A 23,747-nucleotide genomic window follows, 5' to 3' on the forward strand; every position below is an offset into this window, starting at 1 on the left:
AGCTCTCCTGGGCAGCTGGAGGGAAATGTAGGTGGTTCATGTGGCCTTTTTGTTTTGGGAAAGATTTTTTTTCTAGCTTCTTTGCAGCAGTGATCCCTCCTGCAGCACAAGCTGGTGATTCCCGGTGCTGCAGACATGGAGCTGGGATGGGCTGATGGGGAGGGCTTGGGGCTGGGAACGCAGCGCCATGAGATAAGGGGGCTGCGTCATGGGAAACCGGCCTCGGGGGACCTGCTGCCCCAACCAGCCGCTGCAGATGGGCCGAAGGGCACGGGGAGATAAGGATAAGGTCACCCAAGCCCTGAGAGAGCTCGCCAAGCGGCTCAGCTGCAGGAGGCTTGGTTTGCAGGAGGCTAAATAAACCTCTTGGCTGCGTCCTGCCGTCTGTCCTGAGCTGCCGAGGAAGCAGCAAGTGCTCTGCCAGCACCGCCGGCCCTGGGCAAGGCAGGGACATGGACCAGTGGGGCCAAGCAGTTTCTGAGCACCAGTTTACACCCCACCGGAGCCGGGCTGGGCGAGCATGTGGCTCCTCACAGAGCACCGGCTCCCAGCCTGTCCCAGAGGATTTATTTTCCTAAAATGGAAGCAAAAGCTGAATTGATTTATTTTGGTTGGCAGCATGCGGAGCAGGGTAAATAATCCACAAGAAGCTCCAGAGCTGTCCAGATACACCAGGCATCTCCAGAGGCCTGGTTTCTTCTCCTAGAAGAACTGGGTTCATCTTATTTTCTGACTCCCCAGCTCCCGTGGCAGGAGCCAGCTCGTGCCTGGGCAGAGCCGCAGCCAACGGTCGGTACAGCAGCTCCCAAAGCTGCGACCAGCTCTGCTCCGGGCGAGCATCGCTCCTGCACCCACGCGTGCCCGTGGCTCAGGACACGCTTGCTGGCTCACCCCACAGAGATGCACTTGATGTCTCTTGCTCCCGGCACACTGTTAGATTGTGCTTCAGGGTCCTCGGGTGGCCACGGAGACTCTTTTGTGGCTGATGGGGATGTGCTTTCCAGCTGCTCTGGGAGCCTCTCTGCACAGCTCTGAGCCGCGCGTGTGCCACGGGCATGCAGGAGCTCAGCCTGTTTTCCTCCAGCATCCTCTTCCTCGGTCCCCCGGTGCTGCAGTCCTCCCCTTGGCCCCTCCAGGCCATGTGCAGCTCTTGCTTGGCAGCTGGTTCTTATTCCTGCAGATTATCTATCTGGGTTTGCACAGGGGGAGTGGATATAACACTTCTGGGTGTTGTTCCTTCCCAGAGCTCTCCGGAACATCCCTTGGTCCCCGAGGGTTTCTCACTATTTCTCACACAAACCCGGGTCCCTTCAGTACAAGCCTGTCCCTTTTCCCCTGAGAATATCCCATAACCATCCAGGTGTTTCTTTGCTAAAGTCGAGGTCATTTGGGGTTTTTTGTGTTTCTCTTCGGGAGTTTCTCTTCTGTTGGGGATTTTGCGTTGTTGCGGTTTTGGTCTCTACTTGCAGAGCAAGTCTCATCTACTTTATTTTGGATGTCTCCAAAGAGAAGACTGCCACACGATGGCTGTGGGGACAGAAAAGCAAAAACTTTCTTTTGCTCTAATGAAAGAACGCAATGTCATAGAAATAACCTGCCCTGGCTGACCAGACGGCCCTTCCATCGCTTTTAAATCCAAGGCCGGGAAGTTCAGCAGGAGCTCCTGGCCATGAACTGGCACAGCCACCCCTGGGGCAGACCAAGAAGTTCCTGAAGCTTTGCCCATCCCAGCAGAGAGAAGCGGAGGAGAGATCTCTGTAGGTAAAGCAATGCCAGTGGTGCGTTACGGCATCACATTTTGGATGCTTCTGCCTGTACTCATTTCAGGAGGGGGCCGGGTGCGCTTTGAGGCTCAAGCCTGGTGACCCCCACCAGCAGCACGGACCCCCCTGGGTGGACGGTGTGTGTGACCGTGCTGTTAAGCATCGCTAACCCCTTCATGGAGCCGCAGCTGCCTCTGGGCACTGCAGCATCTCAGCCACGAATTCCGCCCTCGAATAATGAGCTGCAGCCAGGGGAAAGGAGATTTTTCTCCTATTTGTTTTCTTTTGTCAGTCTTTAAACCCAGTTGCAAACACTGCTGGTAATTAAGGGCCATCTTGCTACTTGGGTGACGTGCTGAAGCACAACCTCCTGCTCCCAGCCAGATGCTCCACAGCAAACCCATCCTAGAAGAGAGGCAAATTTCATCTTAATTCTCTTCTTTCGTATTGCAACAAAAAGCTTCCTATCCAAGGCGGCCTTGAAAACCTCTCATTAAAAGACCTCCTTGAAATGTATTATAGCAGCCAAGGAGGGTGGTTATGAAGCACAAAAAAGCCTGCAGAAGAGCTCATTAAAACAATAAATTACAACTAATTAGAATAAATCAAGCTAAATCATCTCCAGCGTGAAGGTAAAATGAGGTGTGAGTGTTTCTAACAACGCCAGTGCTAATCCCAGGCTCCTCTTTAAAGTGATGGTGAGTCCTGCTGCAGCGAGGATCCCGTTGCTGGGACCGGGGTGGAAAACAGACCCAGATAAAGGCGAGGGGAAAGTGAAGCTAATCGGATTTTTAATTGTTTCCCAATCTGAGCTGCCTGTCCCTAATTGCAGTGGGTTTGGGGGTAGCGCAGCATCTGTGGTGGCTCGCAGAGGGGCAGGCACAGGTTGCGGTGCTTGGGTTTGCTCACTTTGGCGTTTTTTCTCTTTAATTTGTGATGCGCAAAGTGGCTGTGGGGTTTTGTTCGTTTCTGTCGTATCACTTCATCACGCACAGCCACAGCTAAATGACTTCTCTGCACAATTAGCAGTGAGATCATCGTGACCGCCTTGGCTTGGAGTCATTTCTCCTCTGGTCTCTGAAGAGCTGCTCAAAACAAGGGAGAGGAGGAAGGTGTGTGGGGAGGCAGTGGGACGGGTGCCCTGCCTGCACCCAGGCAGCCCCACAGATGGGTGCTGGAGGGGGACACCTTGGACCCCTGCTCCTGCACCAGCTAAGGGAGGTTTGGGAGATCTCGCTGTCCTCCTCGATGAAATTAGCACCCAAGCCAAAGGTCCCAGGGAGCAAAGACCAGCAGCACCAGCCTGACCCACGCTGAGGATGAGGCTCGCTGCTGGTGGGGTGCTGGGGAAAACCTTCTTTAATGTGTTAAATGCCCACGTAGGACATCACTGACCAGAAGGTCTTTGAGCTGCCAAAGGAAAGTCTTCCTGCTGAAATGAGTGAATTGTTTTTGAAAGTACCTGGAAGTGGGCTCAGCTCTTGGGAATGTGGAGCCCAGAGCCAGTGTGGGCACTGGTGTTACGTCCCGGTTGGCAGAGACATTATGGCTTGAGCCTTCCCGGCTGGTGGCATCGCTGCTGCTTCCCTCCAAGAAGGGATGAGCACTACTGCCAGTGCTGAAGAAATGTATTAGTTTCATTAAGCTCAAATGAGTAGCTCCAGGCCTTGATAATGATACTTAATGTATCTAATATTTTTTTGGCGATTATGCTGTTGTATACAGTGGTATATATCATTAATAACCTTCTTTAAACCCCCTTGCTTTCACTCTCACTAATTATGTTCAAGCCCTTCTTATGCCTAAGCCCAATTAGCTGCCTATAAAGAGGCTTCACCCCATGAAGAGCGCCCAGCTGTGCTGGGAGGCAGATGCTGATTTCTTGGGTTACTTTGCAGGAGGATGCTTGGATTTGGGTGCAGGAGCCACGGGCCGGACCCCGCAGGGTGGTCAGAGCAGCCGTGATGGGTGCTGCTTTCTGCAAGAGGTGGTGGAAAGCCTCTGGGCAGCTCTGCTCTGCTCAAACCCCCTTTCCCAGTCACCCCAAGTTTTGCAGGGGAGTTAACGCCAGCCAGGGCTGCCCCATGTCCCAGGTTTTATCACCAACTGGTGTCCAAAGGGAGATGATGGACAGTTGGTGAGGGTGGTGAAGTCAAACATTGCTCACTATTTTTCCCAGGTGGTGATAACGAATGCATCGAGGATTCAGTGTTTTCTCAGGGAAGGCATACTTAAGCCCAGGACTTGCCTGTTACTGCGAGATCAAACCTGTGTGGTCCCCATGCTGGATGCGGCCGGGTGGAAGGAGCATCGCCACCATCTCCAAACTCTCCCTGAAACTTGCCGTAGCCCTTGGGAGGAGCAACCAGGCTTGGCTGCTTCTCTGCTCCTCCCTGTCCGTGCCTCCTTCCCATCCCCCTGCAAGTTGATTAATCCATTAAGATTAACCTCTCTTTAACTCCTTGATTAGCTGCATTTTAAAACTCCATTTGTTTTCCTTTTTACATCAAGCCAGAGCCAAAAAAAGAGGCCAATTTGCAGCAATACTGATTTACTGCAATTTCTAAAAATCAGGGTGAATGTCAGGAAGGCGTGCTCGGCATTTCAACTCCTCTCCGGAGAGCTGCGAGAGGCTCCATCTGGCAGGAGCCAACTTTGGGAAGAACACCATGGAACCAGCATCCACCTGAGTTCCCAGGGCTGATTTCTGATGGTATCAGTGCAAACCTGGGAGATGCATCCTGCATTTCAAGGACTGAAAATGTCCTGCTCTGTACCTTGGGGAAACTGAGGCCCTGGTGAAGCAATGTGCGTGGGGTAGCAAGGCTGATCTGCAAACCTTAAATGGCTTTTTGGTCCCTCAGGGACATCCATTTCTCCACTAGAAATGTCCTTGACTTCCCTGAACTGCACACAGCAGGAATTTCTCAAGATTGGGCTTCTTGCTTTAAGATCACACAGGGCGGTAACACCATGGTTTGGCCTCATCCAGACCTGATTAGTCAGGTGTAGACCCAGTCCTGGGTTTACCAAACCTGAGTTTAGCCCATGACCTTGGTGAGCTGCCAGACCCCTCCAGAGTCTGGGTGTGTTTGATGACAAAAGCTTTGCCCTTCTGTGCTGGGAGCTTGGCTCAGTGTCGGCTCCAGCTCTGCCTGTGGAGCTGGGGCAGCCGCCTTCCTCTGCCATGCCAGAGCCATGGGGGAAAAACCATTAACAGCTTCAAAAGCCAGCAAATCCACTGGATTTAAAACAAAATCTCTACTGATCCCAAATGCCTGTCTTTCCCTTCCCAGTGTGTCCCCTGGGAAGGAGTGACTCCCTCTCTGTGACCAGCCCGGGAATGCTGAAACACAGGCAGCAATGAGGGGGTGTTGGGGAGAGCAGAGCTGTGTAGCTGGTGATAGTTCATCATGGGGGCTGTTTGGACCCCCCCAGGAAAGGAACAGCGCTCTCCTGGCTTTAACCCTGGCTCCATGCCCTGCGGCTTCACCCCTTGCAGGTGAAATGGGTGCAGCCCTGTCCGCACACGGGGAGGAGCGGCCGGTCAGCGCATGTCCCATCTCTCGCTGGGCGCAGATCGTCCCCTTGATGAACTGGCTGCTCCGGAGTTACTCCTGCTGTATTTATGTGATCGTTAAGCTTTAAGGCGACTAATGCTAACCACGCGCTGACCTGCGTGAATCCTTCAATTCATTCTTCAGTCACTTCCTCTGGCTGTGAACCAATGTCTGAGGTCGGGTGCTTTCGGAGGCGGTCGGCGGGGCTGAAGGGGAGCAGCACGTGGGGACGTGTGGGGTCTCTGCCTCTCCCTCTGCCGAGGAGGGACAGGGACAAACAGCTTTCACAGGGCTGGAGAAATTGGCTGAGCTGTGTACCACTGGTCATGCGAGTTTGCCCCGTGATTAGGGGATCTGCTTGTGCGGGCAGGGGTCGAGGCTCTGGCCCGGAGCTCAGCAAAGCCAAGACTTAGAGCTGGGGTCTGGGGTGTCCCTTTTGCCTGGCCGATGGCTGGAACCGAGGGCTGGGAGTCTCCCCTGGGGCTGAGGCGCTGAAGGAGACGGCTTGTGCTGGCACCAAAGCCCTGCTCCTATGGAGCTGTGTTTTGGAGTTGGCTGTCTGCAAGGAGCAGCTTTCCCTGCAGCGGTTTGGGGTGTCTAAGAAGGGCTGAGTGCAGCAGGGACATCACTAGAGCCCTTCTCCTTTTCCAGGCTGCCCTCTTGCAGGACATTTATAAGGACCTTCGAGATTTTTCTATGGTTTTGGAGTAGCTCAATGTGTTTCTAAGCTATCTTGGGGTGCAAGAGTGCGAAATATTAGTCATGGACACATGCAACTGTATGTACCCATATGCAATAGCCTGTGGGTTCAAGTGTTTAGGCAAGCAGGTTCAAAGTTCTGCAAGGGAATGTTCTTCCCATTACTGAAGCAAAACAAGGCAAAACCAAGTGGAGGGCTTTGCCTCGCAGGACTGCAGCTCCTGAAGCTGGGCTCCCCTGTACGGGCAGTCTTGGAACTGGGAATGTCTCTCGGGAGCCATCTGTGAGCTGTCAAAATATATTATAAGCTGCAGTTGAGGTTTAAAAAGCTTCGCACTGATGCACAATTTAGGGGAAGCATCTTGCATTTCCATAGCAGTACAACAAGATTTTCTGAAATTGCAATGATATGAGAAAACATCTTTTAAAGTGGCACCCAGATGGCAGGGGGAAATTGTGCTGTTTGAATTCTCTTCAGATAAAATGAAGCTAAAGCGATGTTAAACATTTCATAGGTTTTTTCCCCCCCTTCCACCACCTGCTACTGAAACGACACAAGAGGAGTCATCAAACAGAGCAAGTGAGATCCTTATAGTGCACCGCTTAGGAAATGGCCTCATATCAATCCTGCATCTGATGGCAATTAACACCAAGAGATCCTGAACCCGGCAGGGTCAGGTCTGGGCTCCTCACCCGCTCCTCTGCGGAGGTTGGATGCACGTGGGGGAGCAGGAGGGGTTGCAGGATTCGGGTTCCTCGGGGCCTTTGCGTGACCACAGCATGAGCCTGGAGCGATGGGGAGAGGCTGTCGGACCCGGCTGAGTGACAGCCCTGGGGCTGTGGGTGAGGTGCTGCTCCTCAGAGCCAGCCCCAGAATAAGCCTCACCATAAAATCAGAGTCCAGGTCGATGCAGGCAACCTTCGTGCTAACAAACCTCCCCACCCACTCCTGGGAAGGTGGCTCTCAGGGCTGGGATATCGGGGGGGGGGTTGCCCAAACCCATTTCTAAGCAAAGAGAAGGAGCTGTAGGCAAACCCCAGGGCTCAGTCAGGGCTCAGCCTTGGGGTTTGCAGCGTGAGCAAGATGCAATGGTTGGAGCTGTATTTCTCCTTGGAGAGCCACCATCTACAGGATGCATAGACCCCCCCAAATGCAAAAATGGAGCATTTGGCTATAAATCACCCTAACGGCAGCCATCCCTCGAGCTGTGCTGCTTTAGGGACAGGCTCTGTCCCCCTGGCTTGGAAACAATGCTGCAGAGCCTCCCCAGCATCGCTTTGCAGGGCAGCAGGCACTTCCCTCATAGTTTTTTTTTTCTTTTTCCCCCTCCTTGGCATTCACAAGTGAGGAGCATTTTCACTCCTGAGCTAAATATGTCACTTTGTCTTGTAGCAGCTGCCAGGTTTTAAAACACTGGCAACCTGTGAAAGCACCGAGGGGACAAATGCCAATAGTTACGCACCCGTCTTTACTCAAGGAAGAAGAACTGGTCTTTGCGGCTTTTTGCTTTTTGTTTTTGTTTTGAAAGTAAAATTAGCGTGTTTACCCGATCATTTACTTAAGCTGTTAGTCATGGCAAAAGAAACGTGTGCGGGCTGGTTTGACTCCTCTGACGGGTCTCGCTTCCCTGGGGTGGGCTGGGGTGCTCAGGGGAGACTGTGAGCAATAGCAGCAAATATGCAAGCCTTGGTTGCATTGCCATTTGGGAAGGCGAGCCAGGGGTGATGGCAGAGCAGCCTCGGGGCTCCCGGAAAGCCTTTCCCCCATTCGTACCTCCCTCCCAACTCGTGCCGGCAAACACCGATGGGGCGAGCAGCTGCAGTGCCTGGGCAGCGCTCTGCACCCAGGGTCCTCTGACCCTCTGCTGCGTCAGAAACTGCTGCTTCAAGCCCCATCCAAGCCTGGTCCATATGGGGCAGCTGCCCTTTCAGCCCATCCCTGGGCAAGCTTTTATATGTCCACTTTTTTATTATTATTTCCAGTGTTGTCAGATTCATTAGAGCAGATGGGTCCATCCAACAGGCAGGGTGATGCTCCCGATGGGTGGTGAGATGTCTTCGTGCTTAACACGAAATGGAGGTCTCTGGCAGGGCATGTTGCTGTGTTTTTTCCAAGTGTGGCAGAGCACTTCCCGGTTGGGATCTGGCTCGAGTTTTGGGAAAAGAGATCCTGGGCGAGATCCCAGCAGTTATTTCAATGGACTGAGCCCACAGGGAGCACCTGCTCACCAGCAGCGTGGGCTTTCTGACACCCAGCAGCGCTGCGGAAAGCTATGCGGGCTGGGGCTAGGTATTTTTAAACCACCTTGGCCAGGCAGGCTTTGCCAGAGTGCTGCCTTTTCTTGTTGTCTCTTCCTGCAATTACAGAATGACTCAGTGACAGCTATCCTGCGGTTTAATGCAAGAAGCTTCATGCAGGTACGGTGTGTATAATACACAGCAACGCTTTCTGGTACAACATGGTACTGTCTCGTGTTATCACAGCTTGAGATGTTCAGCAAATAATCAGAATCTTTCCTTCAAACACCAGGTTATTTTGGAGGGGGGTAGTCATATTATCTATTATACTCGCAAAACCAGATAATAATAGTAATACCATTTGGTGGAGCACTGTTAATGCAACAAGGCTGTCACTTGTCACCAAGAATGCTGTGTGTGGCAGCCTGTTAAAAAGAAAGTCAAAACAAGGCTGGCAGCAGCCAGCCCGAGCGCATCGCAGTCGCTGCCGGGGCTCTCTGAGCGCGATCGTGTTTCCCCCGCGCCGGAGCCAGCAAGGATGTTCTGTACTGCTGAGCTATGCTGGCTTGGCTGGTGCAGCCCACGACGTGCTCACTGGCAGGGCAGCGGCGACGTCCTGGCGTGCTGTGGCTTGTAGGGACACCGATAGCGCTGCCCCGGGTCTCGTGTTTGTGAGTTGTCTTGGTTTTGGCAGAAATGCTCACCACGAGCTGGGCTGAGCGTGCCCCTGCCGCCCGCCTGCCTTGCTGCCTGAGCTCCCTCCCAAATCCATGCACTGCTTAGAGGCCAGTCTTACCCAATGGACCCCAAATTTCTGTTGGGGTCAGTGGATGCTAAATCTGTCCTATGGGATGTGCAGGGCGTGCACAGGAGCAGCGGGTGTGTGAACCCCTTGGCAGTTCACCCCACGGGACGGGCAGATGCTGCATCGCCCTGATGCCCGGGCACAGCCGAGCTCCTAGACCGGGCAGCATTGGCTTGCGGCTGGTGGTACCAGGCACACATCTTTCTCCCTCTTTCGTTTAAAAAAGACATTTCAAATGTAAAAGCAATGTGAAGACAGGCAGTTACAAGTCTGGAAATGTATCATTAATGTAATAAGGGTATGAGAAGGTTTCTGTAGGAACTCATCTCCACTGTATTTGCTCCACAGCAGGCCATAAACTTTCCAGGGCAACAAAAGTCTCTTTATTTTTTCTCACTAACCCAGCACACACTTCCCCCAGCTGCCACCCCGTCCATCCGGGGTGGCATCAGACCCTGTGCATAAGCAGAGCCTGCTGTGGGCAGGAGGATGCTCGACCCCCCCGAGCCTCGATGACTTCAGCACTTTATGATGGAGTGGGAAACGGAAAGCCCTGCAGAAGCGAAATGTCTCTCTCAAATCATCAAGTTATTTCTGTGTGGATCTGTATTTTCTTATGTGTGTGTAAATACCTCCCCCACACACATACTTTTATCTCAAGAAGTGCAATAAAAATAGCTGGAGACAGAAAGGGGAGCAGGCGAGGGGGCGGTTGCGCTTTTTGGAAGAATCTCTTCAAGGTTCGGAAACAGCGAAGCCGTGGTGATAACGTGATCTGACAAAACCTCAGCTTCTCCGGGCCTGCGAGGAATAGTGTTAATGAAAGAGATCTTAATGACTTTCCTCTACATTTCAATTTATTCCAACAAGCTGACACCACAGCCAGGAGCGCAGACTCAATGTTGCACTTGAGGAAGTTTTGACAAGCTCCGAGGAGCCGGCTGCGTGCGTGCTGGGAATCGCTGCTCAGGGACCCCCATCCTGCAGACGCCGGGATGGCACGGAGGGATCCCCCACCTCCCTGGGCTGACGGCAGCACCCGCTTTGCCCTCTCCAGCCACAGAGCCCGACTGCTTTCCCACACCGAGCCCCGGCCCCGCTGCTCTCCCCAACCCTCCTGCTCTGCAAGCCCGGGCTGGGCGAGTCACGGGGGGAGATGCTGTGTGACACCAGAGAAGAGGAACGTGCTGCAGCTTGATTCAGATGTTGTACACACTCTTATTTCATTTCCTCCCCCCCGCTAAGTAGGACAGCAGCAAGGAGAGATTTCTGAGAGCTTGAGCTCTGCAAAGAGGGGAGGAAATTTCCCTAGGGAATGCAAAACAGGGAGGGTTATATTATCTGGCAAAGCTGGTGCTGCACAACCCAGAGCCTTGCATGCCCCAGCTTAGGATCATTTATTGTCATCGCTTCTCTTTTTTTTTTTTTAATAACAAAAAGAGGGTTATGAAATACTTTGCTGTGGGAAGCCACGTGGCTGGATGATGGTGTGCATGGGACACGGTGATGTTTGTCCGGGCTGGGCCCCTCCGATCCTCGGCACTGAACGGCCAGAGCTGCTGGGGCCGGCTGGGGCGGAGCAGCGTCACGAGCCACCAAGACGCAGCATCGTGTAAAGTCACTGTCCGTGTTCTGACCATCAGAGGCCAGGACCCGCGGAGCACGGAGGTCCCCCCTCCCAGCCGCTCCCTTGGGGGCCTTACGGGGGTTGGAGTAACTGGGCTAGGTGCAGGCAAAGGCTCCTCCTCCTCCACTTTGGGAAAGAGCTGGGAAGATTTCCAAATGTCTCTGCTTGGCAGCTAATCCCCACCATCCCGGTAACAGGCTGGAAGTCGATCCGAAGAAAGTTCAAGGCTTGTGTCCCTATAAATTGCATTGCTGGTCGTCCTCCCCCTGTACAGTGTCTCCCAGCTGCTGACAATGTCAGATCCACTAATTTCCAGCGAGGCTGATGCTGGATGCAGGTGGGAGATGATGTGTCGAGAAAAGCTGAATAAATTATAATTATTTTTTTCCTGTAACCTTCCTGGCTCCCGCGACACCTGTGCTGCGACCTGCCCCATGGTTGGCAGGGGGACTCGGGCGACCCTCAAATGGCTTCTGCAAATACCTGTGCCTTCGGTGCTCTGTGCACAGGCCTGTGCACTGGGGCAGTTTACAGGTAACGTCTGGCAAAGGCACGTTGTTTTTAACGCCAGCTCCCGGCGGGGTTGGCAATGTCCCACAAACCTCTTGCTGAGCAAGTTCCTGGCAGCCACGGAGGTGGGATGGCACGGTGAGAGGCAACGTGGCCTTTGGTAGCAGAGCATCGCCCCGCTCCATGTTTTGGGCGCAGTTTGCTTGGTACACTAAATGCCAGCGCTGATTTTGGTCCGGAACGGCTCTCGTTGCTGTTACCGGGGCAGGTCACACTGTGCAGTTTCGGTGGTGGCCTCTCCCCGTCGACGGTCAGAGCCGTTCCCTTTCTAGCAAAGCTGTTGGCAGAGCAAACGTAAGCCATTTGGGGTGGGTTTTTTTTGCAAAAACCACTTTCTCAGCAGCACCTTCTCCCATGGCAGAGGGTGAGGCCCTGCCGCCGGGGTAGGAAAGCGGGCGGCAGGCAGGTTTTGGCTGTTTTGGCAAGTGGCAGCAGCCCCTCTCTTCTCCCTCACCCACATTGCATCAGCGCCGTGAAGACACTTCTCACTTAAATGGTGTGTGCCCACAGCTCCTCTGAGTCACGCTGTTAGCAGAGAGCTCGTAATTCTTCATTTTTTCAAGTACGAATGTCTTTGAAAAAAGACATTAAATAAAACACTTGACTGAGGTCCCAGCAGTGACTAATTCCCATGGTACGCCCCGCTCCAGCGTTAATCCTGCTGAGTTCACTGCATGCTGGGGGGGGGAATCACAAGGATCCTTGCAGGCGGAAGAGCAAAGAAAAAGCTGAAGGTTGCATGAGAAGAGCTCGAAAGGGGTAGGCACAGGCTGCGGCAGTGGCACGGTGGGGACAAACCCCAGCATGCTCCCTCCAGGTGCCGGAGTTCCCTGGGGAGCGCTTCGGTGTGAGCTGTGCTCTCGGTTCAAAGCAGGGGTACAACCCAAAGCACGGGGTGTATCAAAATGTAAAGCTTCTGGCCCAAAAGTTGCTGGAAAGGTTTGATGAGGGAGGAAAATCCCTCTCCATGGAAGAGGTGGGAGGGAATTTTGCCCCAGCAGGGACGCTCCCTGCCAAGGAGGTGGCAGCTCGGAGGACTCGAACAAGTCAACTGTAAATCCGTATTTGTAAACATGCTGCCTCCCACCAAATAAAAGCTGGCAAACCCAGAGCTCTGCTGAACAATGAACCCTCCCAGGCACACCTCCCAGGCACGCTGTGAATACCGTACACCCAAACCACGCAAAAGTCCCCGGGCCACAGTGCTGGGGAGAACCAGTAACCCCCCTGGGACCCTGCTGCCGAACCACAGCCCCCAGCAAACCTTCCCCGCAAGTCCCTCTGGGCTCGGATGAGATGGATAAGTGCAGATCTCCCCAGGGCCGAGACGGGACTGTTGTTGGGACTGACCTTGCCGTGCAGCGAGGGCCAAGCGCTGCCGTTCCTGTGTGCTGGATGGCTCTGTATGGCCACGCCGTCCACCTCTGCAAAACAGCCCTGGCTTTGTTTGCTGCTTGGGTACCAGCTGAAAACACGACCCTCACAGGGGACTTCTGCAAGATGAAGCATCTCTTCCCCCCACCTTTGCTCTCCCCCTTTACCTTGAAAGCCCCGGGAGCTGCAGAGCAGGAGGCAGTCTGTGTGCACCGCCAACGAAACGGCTGCAGGACTGGGCATAACTAATTAGAGCCTCTATAAAATGACATCTATTTCCACAGATGGGAAGCTGCTTCCCCTTTTTATGGCTGTTTCAGTTAATTAGTTATCTCAGAGGTTGCATTTGCATTCCCGGCTTTGTGAAATACCCTTTTGTTAAGTACTTTTCATATACTTTTATGAAGTCGACCACTGAAACGGGCTCATTTATCTCACCAGTGACAGGCTGAGAGGCTTGCCCAGAGCTGCGTGCCAGATGCTGGGATTCTAAAATAATGTTTGGCTTGTCTGGTGTTTTGAAAGGAGACAGAAGGTGCAGGGTTGCAAGAGAAAAGTCCCAGGCTGCTAAAGCCAAGGTCTGGATCTTGTCAACTTCTGCAAAAATGCCCAATCTGTTGCTTTTGGGCATCTTGCAGGAGCCGGGGAGAATGCTCTTGTCACCAGCCCTGGGTTTGGACATCTCCACCCTCATCCGACGGGAGCGGGGTGTAGGCATCTGACCTTCTTGAGCTTTATCTGCTGCGTCCCCCCTCCAGCAACACTGGGTGTGTGCATGTCCTCGTGGGCAGGGAGGGCTCCTGGGGACCTCCCCGCTGTGCCAGCCGGTGCAGCGGGGGGGTCCCCAGGAGCCCTCCCTGCCCATGGGGAGCCTGGGGACACCCCAAAGCTGCTGCTCCAGCTGAGGCTGCTCCAGCCACACTACACATTGAACCTCCATTAGCAAGACCATAAGCAACAGCAGCAATTATTGATCACCGTTGTTATTGCTAGGAAATGTTTGTAAAATCAATGTTTCCTCTGTAGCATAAGCAATCAGGGCTTTTCAGCGGTCAGCGGTTTTTCAGGCATGTTTCTACCATCAAGAGTGGAAAACGCTGGATAACTGCAAAGTACGATGCAACGGATTTCCTCATGGTGATGTGTGAACGTTGCTAAATGTACAAAATGGGGCAGAGGAATTGGGTGTGCGCTGCCGGTGGTGCCAGATTCGTGCTTTCAGCAGGTTTTGGTGCTTTATGTATTCATTGCGGTCAGCACGCCGGTGACATGAAGCCCCATGCTGAGGGGCACGGATGGGTGGGCTTGGTTGCCCCAGGGCATTTTCCAGGGCCCCCAAGGGATGTTATGTTGAAAAAAGGGAATCCTGCCATCGGTTCAGCCATCCTTCTGTTCCAGGAGAGGTTTTTTTGGTGACAAGAAACCATACTTTAAACTCAAGCATTGAAAATTCAGAGCACGGCCCAATTATTGGGGGGGAAATAAAGCCCAAAATACGCAAATCTCTTTATTTTCTGCACCAGTGAGTCTGTATTGGCCTGTTAGTTGACGATCCTGAAGGTATCCGCTGGGATGCAACTATTACACATCCAAACTGTCACAAATGGAAACATCGCTTTGAAAGACAAAGGGTAATTTATTGAGAAAAGGGTGTCATTTAGGTGGAAGGATGGAAGGAAGAGAGACAGTCGCTGCAGAACTGCCAAAAGAGAATACAAGATCTGCTGATAGTCAGGGAACAGCTTTGAATTTCCAAGGCTGCCCTTGAGGGATAAGAAAATAAAAGCTAAGGACAAAAAAAAAAAGTCTTAAATACAGTGACAGCAGAAACCTGAAGGATCACAGTGAAAAATGGGACTTTCTCCTCTCTAACAATAACCGAGAAAAAGATAGGAATGTAATTTGTAAAAGCTGTTAAATGGCCACCAAAAATTGTAAGCTGGATGGAGAAATGACACAGAAGGAAAAAGGAAACAAATGCGTACCTGTCGTTCATGGAGTATTTCTTGAAAATGGGACTAGACAGTGAACAGCGTGGAGGAGAAATGGAGCCGAGGAAGGAAAAAGCTGGGACAACCCACCCGGCTCGGCTGGGGGACAGGGGCTGGTCACCACAAAAGCTTTACCCAGGAGCCTCCATGGGCCGCAGGAGGAAAATGGTTTTGTGTGTCTCCAAAAACACAAACCCATCTATCCATCTTTTTTTGTTTGTTTCTGAATAATACATCCTCCCCTGTTTTGGAGGGAGCTTATTTATATGGAAATGGCGCTAAGGAGTCAGGCACAGGCAGCTTGCTCCATTCTGAGCTGGTGGCGTGTTACTCACCGCGGCTCTGGAGGGAACTTCTTGCAAGGAAGGAGTTTGCAGGATGGGCTCCCAGTGACAAACTTTGGGGGAAACGAATTGCAAACAGCCTGGAGAAAGGCGTGATGATCTCTGCAAGAGCCTTACCCCAAGGCTTGTGCTTGCATGCTGCCGGTGGGGTGCAGGTGCCCGTGCCAGGGGGACAGGGGACCTGGGCACAAACTGCAGGGTGGGGAGACCAGGAGAGATGGGGTGTCTCCAGCACTAGCAGGACATCACCCTGTGCACATCCCCTTGGGGCCCTTCCAGGCCCCACTGGCCCCTGAGCATCCTGACGAAGCCAAACAGCTCTTCGGTTATTTTAAGGCCATTAAAAGTGGATCCGCCAGGGAAGCAGAGTGCGTTTTGGGCACAACTCCAAAACGTTACGGCATTAAAGCCTGCAGGGTGTGGGTGCGGGACGGCTCTTGCGTGCCCACCCCAGTCCTCAGCAGCACTTGCAGCATCAAGTGAAATAAGCAGAGGGTGCTGGGGGTGATGTGTCTCAGCCGGGGTCCTCCTCCTCTAAGACCCGAAATCCCTGGCAGGTCTCAACCTGCTGCAGCCGAAGGCTGCAAACCAATCAGCAAAACCAATCAAGCACCATTTTCCAATGCAAAAGCATCACTGTATGGATGTAGAAGCACATTTTTAGGCACGAAGGCTGCTTCAAAATGCCACTTCTGTACTTTTCACATAGTGATTGTCTAGCAGATATTTCCCTTAAATCCCCAGGGCTGAAAGCCCGGTGCTAGATGAGACGTCACCATTTGTATTAGGGAAGTCATTGAAACTAGTTCTTTCTCAAATGTTTTAGCTGAAAACACGCTCGTACACCCTTGTAGGAGAAAAGCAGGTGCTCAGAGGGTCATCATTACCAAATTGTGGTATTTCTCGTGGCTAACTCAAACACTGGGTGTGAGAATATTTCTTTTCAGCTGGAAACATTTTCAGCTGGAAACATCTATGATTAAGCTGCAGCCAATGAGAAAAGTAGCAGAAATTGCATTTCCAGCTCCACAATTTAGCAGATCCATGTGTGAGCACCTCTGGCCCCGACCTGCGCACGGGTGGGAAGTTTCTCCTGAAAAACAAAGCAGCACAGGACACCGGGTTTTGGGGAACAATTCAGCCTGCAGAAAATATCAAGCCGGGAAGGAAAATGAGGTGGGGGGAACCTTCTTAACTGCAAACGTCCCCCGCGTCCTCCTGCAGCCTCGGGGCCGTGGAGCCCCACAGCTCCGCTCCTCGGGCTGTGGCTCACTACTTCTGCCCTCTCATGTCTGGTCACGTCACTCTAAATCAGAAGTTGTAATAGCAAAGCAGTGTTGGACAGATTAAAATGCAAGGATATAATAGCAAGGGTATTTTTTTTCAGCGTTGAGAGGAAAGACGGGGAGGAGGGAGGGAGGAGTTGTTTCCAGATACCCCATCCCTTTGCAGAGCTCACAGGATTCAAATGGTTGGAGCGATCTTGACAGGCTAAAAACCCAATCTGCTGGAAATCATATACCTCAAATAATGTGCTATTGCTGCTGATGGTCTGTGTATTTTAGGGCTGAATAGATACAATATTAAATTCATCTCGAGTTCTCATTTGCCACCAGTTATGGCTTGTTTGACAAGGTTTGAGTGAAGTTTGAAAGGCTTTTACTGAAAACGGTCGTAGGAGGAGTGAGATTTGATGGGTTTTTTCAAGGCCTGAGCAGCATCTGCCTGCGGCACCTGGACCGGGTGCGGGGGGGCCGGGGGGTGCTCTGCCACGCGCCCCAAAGTGCCACCCAGGAGAGAAGCCAAGGATAATATTTAGTTAATCGAAATACTGATAAATATTGCCTTTACTGTTACAATGACACTCAGGTCTCCCCGTTCCCAGTGCCGGAGCCACTGAGCCTTCCAGCAATTTTGGGAAGTGATGAAGTTTTGTTTACTTAAAGGTGTAATATGTTATTTACGGCCCTGTCCTCCCACGGCCACAAACTCTGGTGTCCCTAAGCTCGGGGGGACACCTTAGCGTGCCTTTCAGTTAAAAGAAAGGTGAAAAAATCCAGCTGCACCGGTAACGTCGTGCTTGGACAAAGCCCGAACGAGCTGCTGCCTCCAGCTGACCCCCAGCGCGGATTCTGCAGGAGGAACCTGCATAAAGAACCCCCAAAACCTCCCTCAGGGCGAGCAAGCAGCCACGCGGGGCACCCCCCGCCCGTCCCCCGGGGCAAGGCCCGCTCCTCGGCCACCGCCCGCCCTCACAGCTCGGCCCTTTGCGCACGGCCCTGGGCGAGGCTCGTGGCTCAGGCGCGTGTGCGTGGGGCCGTGTGCACGGCCCCCTGGGCTCGTGCACGGCCCCTCGTGCACCTGCGCGGCCTCCCTGCGCGGGGTTTCCCGGGCAACCGAGTGACGCGGGCCGCTGGCCGTTAACTGTCGCGCGGCGCAGCGCCTCGTCCTCTGAGGCGGCTGAGGAGAGGGGTCGGTCCTCGCCCCCCGCGGCGCCTTGAAGAAGGAGGTGGGGGGAGTTTAGGCTGGTCAGGCTGGTCCCCAGAGTTTGGGAGGTCCCTGGCGTGAGGACTGCGGGCAGGGGAGGTTTTGCTGTTGTTGAAAATAGGTGTAAAGGAAGTTTTACTTGTAACGAAGCCCTTCAGAGGGAGGTGCTCTGGCTCTGGGTGTTCCCCGGGAGACTGGTTAGGTTTTAGGTAGCCCGGCCCCTCAGGATTTATTTCTATTGTTTGAGGGGATGCCGAGGGGAATGAGATCTTATGGAGTGTTAGTTAGTGGCAGATTCTTCTGCTGGGCTACCCTTTAGAAAATTAAAAAGACTTGCTTCAGGGTTTGGGCAGCAGGTGTGTGTTTTCATGACTGGGAAACTAGAGTTTTTAATAACTTGGGGAGTCAAAACACCAAGGTTCCTATTCTGGAACAATGCCAGTACCAGATGCATCTAAAAACCACAGAGTTGAGGCACCTGTGGTAGCAAATGCAGGTAGGAGCAGCAGACTCAAGGCACCTGTGGTACCAAATGCGCATAAAAGCAGCAGACTTAAGGCACCTGTGGTACCAGATCCACCTAAGAACAGCAAAATCAAGGTGCTGGCAGTCACTAAAGTGTTGAATCCTCGAGATTTTGTGTGCATTCAGGCTTTGCCTGGTCTTGCTCAGAAGGAAGGAAAGGTCTTGGCTAGAAGCAGAACAATTTACAGAAGCAGTGGACCTCCAAGAGAACAAGTGTTCTGGGAAAACTACCATAGGAGGCAAAAGCAATTCACTCAGGGACACTTCACCCCCACTGGGAAGCCTTATCAGGAGCTTGGAGAGATTCTCTACACAGACCCGAAGAAACTCACCCTCTATGCTTTGGGGCAGCTTGCACAGGTAGGCCTGACTTTCCTGTTTCTGTTTTAAATAGAAGAAAAGCCTCCCAGCTTTTCTAAATAAATTGCAAGCCCCTGTTCCCAGGGACAGGAATTATTATTTCTGCTTAAATAAATGTTGGAAACAATATTCCATGCCTTCCTGTGGATAATCACAATCTGATCTGATACTTGATGATGATACAGAGCATTTGTAAATAAAGTGGGACTGCGTTGATGACTATGCTGTGATTTGGGAACTGGCTTTTGAAACTGATCTTTAAAGATCTTACTGAGAGCAGAAGCAATAGCAGGCTAATGAATGAAAAGGAAAACATGGGATAATGAGAATGTACTTAAGGGAAGATACTCAGGGAAAGGTAACAAGCCTTGTAAACAGAAGGAGGGGAATCATACTGAGGGCATGAGGGTAAAGGATGGGTTAAAAAGCAGGAATGATAAATGGTGGCAGTTGAGGGGTGGGTAAAAAGCTCAAAAGCTGAGCATAAGAATGGTATAAAAAGTAAAGTGTTTGTAATACGACTTACATAGGTAGGGATGACTTTGCAGGTAGTGGACTAATTATCTTGTATTTTATTTGCGTCTGTATTTGAGTTTCAGGAAGGTGTAAGAGGATTAGCCAGGAGTGTCTGTGATAGTTTGATTGTTTGTGTGGTTATTATCTCCTGGTCTGCTTAGTGCTGCATACCCACCAACTTCAAGAGTCTTGTACTGTCTCAAGGTGCTTTTAAGTCAAGCTTGAATCGTTAAATCACAGGGACAAGAACTCAGTCACTGATGCTTGAGATGAGCTTGCAGTGTTCTGCCTTTTGTTTCATTTTCCTTAATGCTGTTGGCTCACACAAGGAGATCCGAAGCTCTCTGAGTTTTCTGTGCTGTTTTGCGCAGAGGGCAATTTTCTTTGTGGAAACAGAGTGAAGTCTCTCCAGCCTGCTATCTGTAATGTCAGTCTCTGTGGCTTTGAGCCTACACTTTGCTATGTGCTTTCTAATGGGGTGCCCAAGGCATAGACTCTGACAACTGCAGCAAAAGCAGTGTGGTTATTATTCAGGGTAGGCAGAAAAGATTCTGTCCACCCACTACTTAATTTTCTGCTCTGATTGTGTGTGTTGCATTCAGAGCTTAAAGTTTTAAATCAAGTGGTTTAAGCTCTAAATAGGCAATGAGTGGCATTCACTTTATTTTTACGTACTACCTAAAGCAGCATCTTGTGGGCTGTCTTCATTCAGAAGCTTGTTTCTGTAAATTAGTCAACATCCAGCACGGGTTGACTTGTGTTGCCAGTGTTCTTAAGCTTAACTTCTAAAACACCTTTCCTTCTGAATATTAGAAGTTGCTTTAAAGATTATTCAACTGCAGATACACTCTAAAATTCTGATAATCCTGAAAATGTTAGTTAATTTGTGGTGGTGGTTGTTCTTTTGTTATAGAAAAATGATGTCAGGATGCTCTGAAACCCAGCTGGAACTTAGCTACTTAACTTGACCAAAATAAAAGTATACAATTTATACAGAAAATAAACTATATATAGGTCACTAAATGTGTGGTTGTGGCTTATGCTGTAGAGTCATGAAGCTATCAGAGGGGATGTAGGCACACCTGCTGTTCCTTTTTGTGGAGACCATGGCTAAAAACACTACATATTCTTGAAAATCTCAGACTAAACATTTTTTTCCTTTTCCTAGAAGGTAATGGTTACTAAGTTGAAAAACTGAAAAGTAAATTTCCTGGCAATGAATCTGACTTGTCCTCTGCTTCCCTCCATCCCCACAAACTGGGGAAGGCTCAGGGATTTCATGCTGCTCATGCACCAGCTCACACTATTTAAGCTGCCAGCGTGCTCTGCAGAAATCTATTTATGCGTTTTTCAGGGATACTAGAACAGAAATGTGTTTCTATAACCTAATTCTAAAAATACTTTGTATTACCTGTATTTTTTTGCTTTATATGGGTTATTTACCCCATTCCCACCCACACCTAGTAGTCCCCATAATATTCTGAATAAGCGAGAAGACTGTAGATACTGGATAAGTCTAATTGCAGGTGTCTGAGAGCGTAACATTCCTGGCAGTAAAAATCGTGATGTCTGATTAATGCATTTGCACTCACCTCTGCCTTCTGAGTTAGCATTTTCTTCAGCCACAAGTACAGCTGGTGATTTGCAATGATGAATGACAGTAAAATTTGTAAACAACAAGATGATGATAAAAGCCCTGTGAATTCAACAGGACTTGAATATGCTAATATCTGCTGGCAAATGCTACTTTCTAAACTGACATTAAAAAAATAGATTTTGAGAGCTAAAAACATTTAAGTATGCTGGGATGGTTATACAAAATTATATAGGCATAGGATATTATATGTAATAATAGCACATTTAGGATGCTTTTTTACATACCTGATGGCAAGAAATGTGTTCAGAAAAGCTGTATGTTCATGCATGCTTTTTGTATCTTTATTAAGTAAATTTGGTATCTGAAAACATAGAGCGGATATTTGACTGTTCTCACTGTTGTGTTGGAAACTCAGCTGTTCTGTAGTCACACAGAGATTGTGGTATCTGTCTTACAGTGAAAACACTAAGTAAAGCTGGGTCAACGCAGTGGAAAAATTGCATTCCACTGGAACAAAATAAACCCCTTCCAAACTACTAGCAATACTGGTGAGGGATGGGGGATGCTCAGGAAGTGTAGCATTTGTCTTTAAAAAAAAACAACCAAACAACAAACCCTCCCTGTGAGCCCCACAAAAAAACCTCGAAACCCATGAGAAGGAGGCTTCTTTTACCCATCCTGTATAGTATTATCCAAGCGTAACTGAGTGGCCAGCTTTCACAGTGGTGTGGATTTTGTGACCCTTATGGCTTTAGATTGCCAGTTATCCCAACTTTTATCCCCAGCAGTCTCTCAGTGTTTTCAGATGTGCTTTATATGTGGTGGCTTTCGGCATGTGCTATCTGCTCCTTGCCACTGTCTTTACTAGAAGAATCCTGAGAAGTTGAACAGGCCATGTATTTTAACCAGAGCAGCTACACGAAGCATCTTTCCAATGGATTTCAGGTTCTTGCCTTTTCAAAACTTGTTGGGGGAGTGGGGGAGGAGTGTCCCTGTGGGGCTGCCTGGTTCTGTGTTGCGTTAATATCAGTCCATACTCATACTGCGAGTTAGAGCCCTTCCAGCTTCCATTACAGATAACTGGAAGTTACTTCATTCGGCATGAGGTTTTTTCCCCTCTCTCTCAAAGGTTGGGTGTGCATTGCAGACAGCACTGATTCATTGAAAGTCAAAGAATGTAGCTATCCAGACAGTATTTTTGATTTCCTAAGTGTTCAGAGCAATGTGTTAAAGGTCTCTTTCTCATTCCTTAATGTAACGGTGCATGGTGATGTTAGTCACCTTTTATCATGTTTATATAGCTTCTTTCCCTTAATTGCTATGACAAATTCATTTGCAAAACCTGTGAGGTGGCTTGTTGACTTTTTACATGAAAGAAAGGTGGCTTTACTGACCAAGCCCTCAAAACAGTCCAAGTCACAAGATCTTGAGTATTATTAGAATCAAAGCCTGCTCTGTACTTGTCATAAAACTCTGTTCTGTAATTCTGTGCTTTAGGTAAATAGGTCACTAGATAGATTGACAACATCATCAGCAATGAAAGGTTGTAAGCTAGAAACTGGAGAAGAAAACAGCAATTTCTTTCAAGACAAATTACACTGATGTTATTTGTTACTGCTGCAGTTAAAGATCTGTCAGGGTTTCCAATTTAAAACCTTGTTTTCCAGAAGACTAAAAACATGTATTTCAAGGCAGAACTTACAATGCAAAGAACCTTTTTCCTGCCAGCTTTCTGATGCGAAGGTCAGTCACAATTCCTTATCGCTCTGGGAAGAGCAGGAAAACATTAGTGATGGGTTGTCTTCCTAGTATCTCCAAAATGGAGAAACTGGTCAGGCCGGACTACACTGGTGTGGTGACGTTCCTAATGCTTTCCAAATTGAGTAACCACTATATGGTCATCGATCAACCCCGGTCTCATACCTGCAGCTAAGTGCTATGCCTGAGTAATTTTTTTAAAAAAACAAACAACTTCATTATAGATTTAAAAGAAGCTTCAGAAATACCTTGAAACTTCCTATGTGAAGAATGTGAAATTTCAACAAAATGCTAGTGAGGAAGTGGATAGCACAATATTTCTATCTGATAACTACTCAACTGTCTTTGAAGGTGAAAAGCTAGAAAATACTAATACTTTCTAGTGGGTTTTTTTCTGTATTATCTATATGAGGTAGAATATAAGGGTGAGTTATCACTGGGAGGGCTGTTACTCGGCAGTGTCAAAGCATTGATAGAGATGTTCAGATTCAAGTATCTCTTGGGGTATTTTGGTAGATTGTTGGCTGGTAAATCTGGACCCTTACACGTCTTTCCCCACTGCTTGCTAGAGATGGTCTCAAAGTCTTTGTTGGTAAACATTTGAGTATCTCTTTAACAATTAAAAAAAAAGCATATTGGCAGCATGAAAGTGAGAATTTTGAGATGTGCTTTTTTTTGCAAAGGTTAATTCGTATTTGATTTAAGGTTGGGGTTTTTTCCTGCTTATCCTATTTTGCCAGGCTCATCATGTCATGACAGTCTGTCAGCTCAGGAATGACAATGTTTATAAGGGCTGGTGTTTTGGACAGAATGATGGAAACAAGCAAGAAACAGGGAGGGTACAGAAGAGACCGTAGCAGTGAGAGTCATGCTTTCAGCTTCCCCAGTGATCCAAATTTATCTTGTTTGTCCTTGTGTATTTCTGATGAAAAATTGGGAATGAAGATGAGAAACACAAAACTATGCCCAAGTTTTTTTTTTTTTGAAGCTATGATGGCAATGTATGCCCCCCATATGAAAATCGGTGTGAAAACTAAAAGCATCTGCAAAACCAGGTTTGTCTTTACCCTTCCGTTGCAATAGCTAATAGAGTGTGTCATAGCTTGCATAATCTTGGTTATATGTTGCAGATCATGAACAAAATAAACTTCCTGAGTGCAACACAGTTAATACGGGAAACTTCTAATTTTCAAGAAATTGTTTATTTTTTTTCTTTGTTTCTAAAGTCACACTGGTTTACAGCTGGTCATAAGCCTACATTCTAGAAATGCTCCAGGACAGAAGAGAAAGAAATAGGTTGTGCAAGAAAAGTCAGTAGCTGGAAAACTGCCCTGTATCAATCGACTGCAGTTTATCACCTTGTTATTGCCAAAACATATTAGGGATGTTAAGTACAGAGTATGTTAAAAAAAAAAAAAAAAAGCACAGGTGCAAGCACAGTGACACTGTGTTTACAATTTCGAAGTTCATAGTGTTACATGGTAAGAAAGATTCTACTGCTTGTTAGGGAAATAAGAGTGCATCATTTTATGC

Source organism: Gavia stellata, chromosome 21, assembly GCF_030936135.1.
Source record: "Gavia stellata isolate bGavSte3 chromosome 21, bGavSte3.hap2, whole genome shotgun sequence".
Taxonomy (NCBI): domain Eukaryota; kingdom Metazoa; phylum Chordata; class Aves; order Gaviiformes; family Gaviidae; genus Gavia; species Gavia stellata.